Source organism: Loxodonta africana, chromosome 7, assembly GCF_030014295.1.
Source record: "Loxodonta africana isolate mLoxAfr1 chromosome 7, mLoxAfr1.hap2, whole genome shotgun sequence".
In the NCBI taxonomy this organism is placed as follows: Eukaryota; Metazoa; Chordata; class Mammalia; order Proboscidea; family Elephantidae; genus Loxodonta; species Loxodonta africana.
In genome coordinates, this window is record NC_087348.1 from 82381394 (window position 1) to 82387393 (window position 6000).

Below are 6000 nucleotides of genomic sequence, written 5' to 3' on the forward strand. Positions count from 1 at the left end.
TTGAACCTCTAACTTTTTGTTATCAGACAAGCAATTACACCACCAGGGAATCCAAAACAGGCCATAGAATGTATTAATATCTTTAAAAAAATAAATGTATTAATACTTATAAATATTAAGACCATATTAGATTAATGGGAAAGCATATGACAGAATTCCTCAGAAAAAAGAAATACAACTATGTTGTTGTTGTTAGGTGCTGTCGAGTCAGTTCCAATTCATAGCAACCCTATGTACAACAGAATCAAACACTGCCCCGTCCTGTACCATCGTCACAATTGTTGTTATGCTTGAGTCCATTGTTGCAGTCACTGTGTCAATCCATTTCGTTGAGGGTCTTCCTGTTTTTTGCTGACCTTCTATTCTACGGAGCATGATGTCCTTCTCCAGGGACTGGTCTCTCCTGATAACATGTCCAAAATACGTGAGAGAGAGTCTCTCCATCTTCAACTCTAATGAGCGCTCTGGCTATACTTCTTCCAAGACAGATTTGTTGGTTCATCTGGCAGTCCATGGTATATTCAATATTCTCTGCTAACACCATAATTCAAGGGCATCAGTTTTTCTCCAGCCTTCTTTGTTTATTGCCTGGCTTTCGTATGCATATAAGATGATTAAAAACACCATTAGTCCTTAAAGTGACATCTTTGCTTTTGAACATGTTAAAGAGATGTTTTGCAGCAGATTTGCTCAATGAAATGCATTGTTTGATTTCTCGACCTCTGCTTCCGTGGGCATTGATTGTATATCCAAGTAAAATGAAATCCTTGACAACTTCAATCTTTTCTCCGCTTACCATGATGTTGCTTCTTAGTCTAGTTGTGAGGATTTTTGTTTTCTTTACGTTGAGGTGTATTCCATACTGAAGGGTGAGATCTTTGATCTTCATCAGTAAGTGCTTGGAATCCTCTTCACTCTTAGCAAACAGGGTTGTGTCATCTGCATATCGTAGTTTATTAAGGAATCATCCTCCACTCCTGATGCCAAAATCTTCTTCACATAGTCCATCTTCTCTGGTTATTTGCTCAGCAAAAAGATTGAATAAGTGTGGTGAAACAATATAACCGTGACACACGCATTTCTTGAATTAAACCATGCAGTATCTCCTTGTTCTATTCGAACAACTGCCTGTTGGCCTAAGTACAGATTCCTCATGAGCAGAGATAAGTGTTTTGGAATTCTTATTCTTGCAATGTTATCAATAACTTATGATCCACACAGTCGAATGCCTTTGCATAATCAATACAACACAGGTAAACATCTTTCTATTACTCTCTGCTTTCAGCCAGGATTCATCTGATATCAGCAATGATATCCCTGGTTCCAAGTCCTCTTCTGTATCTGGCTTGAACTTCTGGCAGTTCGCCGTCAATGTACTGCTGCAGGCACTTTGAAATGATCTTCAGCAAAATTTTACTTGTGTGTGATATTGTTCAATAATTTCCACATTTTGTTGGATCACCTTTCTTTGGAATGGTCACACATAAGGATCTCTTCCAGTCTGTTGCTCAGGTAGCTGTCTTCCGAATTTCTTCAGGTAGACAAACAAATGCTTCCAGTGCTGCGTCTTTTTGTCGAAACCTCTCAATTGGTGTCTGTATCAGTTGATGGAATGCCTTCAGCGCATCTTGAACCTCTTCCTTCAGTACCATTAGTTTTTGATCATATGCTACCTCCCGAAATGGATGAATGCCAACAAATTCTTTTTTGTACACTGACTCTGTGTATTCCTTCCATCTTCTTTTTTTTTTATTAACTTTTATTGAGCTTCAAGCGAACGTTTACAAATCAAGTCAAACTGTCACATATAAGTTTATGCACACCTTACTCCGTACTCCCACTTGCTCTCCCCCAATGAGTCAGCCTTTCCAGTCTCTTCTTTCGTGACATTTTTGCCAGCTTCCAACTCTCTCTATCCTCCCATCCCCCCTCCAGACAGGAGATGCCAACACAGTCTCGAGTGTACCCCTGATACAAATAGCTCACTCTTCATCAGCATCTCTGTCCTACCCACTGTCCAGTCCTTTTCATGTCTGATGAGTTGTCTTCGGGAATGGTTCCTGTCCTGGGCCAACAGAAGGTTTGGGGACCATGACCGCCGGAATTCCTCTAGTCTCAGTCAGACCATTCAGTATGGTCTTTTTGTGAGAATTTGGGGTCTGCATCCTACTGATCTCCTGCTCCCTCAGGGGTTCTCTGTTGTGCTCCCTGTCAGGGCGGTCATCGGTTGTGGCCGGGCACCAACTAGTTCTTCTGGTCTCAAGGTGATGTAGGTCTCTGGTTCATGTGGCCCTTTCTGTCTCTTGGGCTCTTAGTTATCGTGTGGCCTTGATGTTCTTCATTCTCCTTTGATCCAGGTGGGTTGAGACCAATTGCTGCATCTTAGATGGCCTCTTGTTAGCATTTAAGACCCCAGACGCCACATTTCAAAGTGGGATGCAGAATGTTTTCATAATAGAATTATTTTGCCAATTGACTTAGAAGTCCGCTTAAACCACGGTTCCCAAACCCCTGCCCTTGCTCCGCTGACCTTTGAAGCATTCAGTTTATCCCGGAAACTTCTTTGCTTTTGGTCCAGTCCAGTTGAGCTGACCTTCCATGTATTGAGTGTTGTCCTTCCCTTCACCTAAAGCAGTTCTTATCTACTAACTAATCAGTAAAGAACCCTCTCCCACCCTCCCTCCCTCCCCCCCTCATAACCACAAAAGTATGTGTTCTTCTCAGTTTATACTATTTCTCAAGATCTTATGATAGTGGTCTTATACAATATTTGTCCTTTTGCCTCTAATTTCGCTCAGCATAATGCCTTCCAGGTTCTTCCATGTTATGAAATGTTTCACAGATTCGTCACTGTTCTTTATCGATGCGTAGTATTCCATTGTGTGAATATACCACAATTTATTTAACCACTCATTCGTTGATGGACACCTTGGTTGCTTCCAGCTTTTTGCTATTGTAAACAGAGCTGCAATAAACATGCGTGTGCATATATCTGTTTGTGTGAAGGCTCTTACTTCTCTAGGGTGTATTCCTAGGAGTGGGATTTCTGGGTTGTATGGTAGTTCTATTTCTTACTGTTTAAGATAACGTCAGATAGATTTCCAAAGTGGTTGTACCATTTTACATTCCCACTAGCAGTGTATAAGAGTTTCAATCTCTCCGCAGCCTCTCCAACATTTATTGTTTTGTGTTTTTTGGATTAATGCCATTCTTGTTGGAGTGAGCCTTCCATCTTCTTTTGAAGAACCACCTTCCTGTGTTGTTTAGTATGTTCCCTATAGAATCCTTCAATATTGCAAGCTGAGTCTTGAATTTTTTCTTCAGTTCTTTCAGCTTGAGAAATGCCCAGTGTGTTCTTGTTCCTCCTTTTTGGTTTTCTATCTCCAGGTCTTTGCATATTTCATTATAATACTTTGTTCTCTCGAGCTCTTTTACTTCGTTATTTCTTCTTCTTGCTTTAGCTATTTTATGCTCAGGAGCAATTTTCAGAGTCTCTTCTGACATGCATTTTGGTCTTTTCTTTCTTTCCTATCTTTTTAATGACCTTTTGTTTTCTTCATGTATGATGTCCCTGATGTCATTGTACAACTCATCTGGTCTTTGGTCATTAGTGTTCAATGCATCATATCTATTTTTGAGATGGTCTCTAAATTCAGGTAGTATATACTCAAGGTCATACTTGGGCTCTCGGGACTTGTTTTAATTTTCTTCAGCTTTGACTTGAACTTGCATATGTGCAGTTGATGATCTGTTCCACACTCGGCCCCTGCTCTTGTTCTGACTGATAATATTCAGCTTTTCCATCATCTCTTTCCACAAATGTCGTTGATTTGATTCCTGTGTATTCAAGCTGGTGAGGTCCATGTGTATAGTGATTGTTTATCCTGGTATAAAAAGGTATTTGTAATGAAGAAGTCTTCGGTCTTGCAAAATTCTGTCATTCGATCTCCAGTATCATTTCTATCACCAAGGCCATATTCTCCAACTACCAATGCTTCTTCCTTGTTTCCAACTTCCCCATTCCCATCACCAGTAATTATCAGTGAGTCTTGATAGCAATGTTTGATCAATTTCAGATTGGAAAAGTTGGTAATTATCTTCAATTTCTTCATCTTTGGCCTTAGTGGTTGGTGTGTAAATTTGAATAATAGTCACATTAACTAGTCTCCCTTGGAGGCATGTGGATATTACTGACAATGCTGTACTTCAGGATAGATCCCGAATTTTTTTTGTTTTTTTAATGGATGCAACGCCATTCCTCTTTAATTTGCTTTTCCCAGCGTAGTAGACCATACGACTGTCTGATTCAAAACAGCCAATACCCGTCCATTTCAGCTCATTAATGCCTAGGATATCAATGTTTATGCATTCCATTTCATTTTCTGATGACTTCCATTATTCCCAGATTTATACTTTATACATTCCCCATTCTGATTATTTTTGGATGATTGCAGCTCTTTTTTCTTATTTTGAGTCGTATTTCATCAACAAATGAAGGTTCTGGAAGCTTGACTCCATCCACTTCATTAAAGTAGACTCTAGCGTGAGGAGACATCTCTTCCCCAGTTGTCTTTTGAGTGCCTTCCAACCTAAGGGGCTCATGTTCTGGCACTACTATATCAGACGATATTCCACTGCTATTCATGAGGTTTTCACGGGCTAATATTTTTGCAAACGTAGACTGCCATGTCTTTCTTCTTAGTCTGGTATTGTCCACAGTTGTGACCCTGCTGGTATTTGAATACCAGCAGCATAGCTGCCAACATAACAGCAATCCATAAGCCCCCACAATACAACAAACCGACTGACTCATAGAGGAATACAATTATAAAAAAAACAAGCATAAAACAATGATGGGTTTCATTCAAGATCTAATAATGGAAAATTAAATCATATATATATAACTTAAACTTTCTAAATAACAGGTCTACTTTGAAAGGACAAAAACCAAACTTATACCCATTGCTGCTGAGTCCATTCTGACTCATAACAACTCTACACGACAGAGTAGAACTGCCCCATGGGGTTTCTAAGGCTGGAAATTTTTACAGAAGCTGACTGGCACATCTTTCTCCAGCAGAGTGACTGCAGTGTTTCAGCTGCCAACCTTTTGGTTAGCAGCCGAGCACTTAACCACTGCACCACCAGGTTTCCTTATACTGGCTTAAAACAACATGAATTTATTATCTTACATGTAGTTGAGAAGTCTGAAATCCATCTCACTAGGATAAAAATGGAAACACTGGTGACATAGTGGTTAAGACCTCCTGCTGCTAACCAAAAGATCAGCAGTTCCAATCCACTGGGCACTCCTTGGAAATCCTGTGGGGCAGTTCCCTGTCCCATGGGGCCACTGTGAGTAGGAATTGACTGGATGGCAACAGGTTTGGTTTTTGGATTTAGGCTAAAAGTGAGATGTTGGCAAGACTGCCTTTCTTTATAGAGACTTTAGGATGGAATCCATTTCCTTTCCTATTCCAGCTTCTAGAGGCTGCCCTCATTTCTTGGTTTGAGGTTCCATTCACTCTATCTTCAAAACCTGAAACATCAGCCTGAGTCATTCTCAGGCTACCTTCTCTCTGGCTCTCTTTTCTCTCCCACTTCCCTTTCTAAGCATTCTTATAACATATCCACAGATCCCTGTGACAAGAACATGGGCATCTCTGGCCAAGGAGATGAGGAGATGTCATTATTCTGCCACCTGAAATCATGCTTTGTGTTATCCGGAATACCAAAAACACACAAACAAAAAAACCATTGCCATCAACTTGATTCCAACTCATGACTACCATATAGGACAGAGTAGAACTGCCCCATAGAATTTCCAAGGAGTGGCTGGTGGATTCCAACTGCCAACATTCTGGTTAGCACATGTCGCTTTTAACTACTACCCCACCGAGTTTTTCATTATCCCGAGTGGAGACGTCTTTTATACTTTTTTTGTATTCCATTTATTAAAATGACTATAAAAAGGATGTAGCACTAGAGATGCTCACTCGT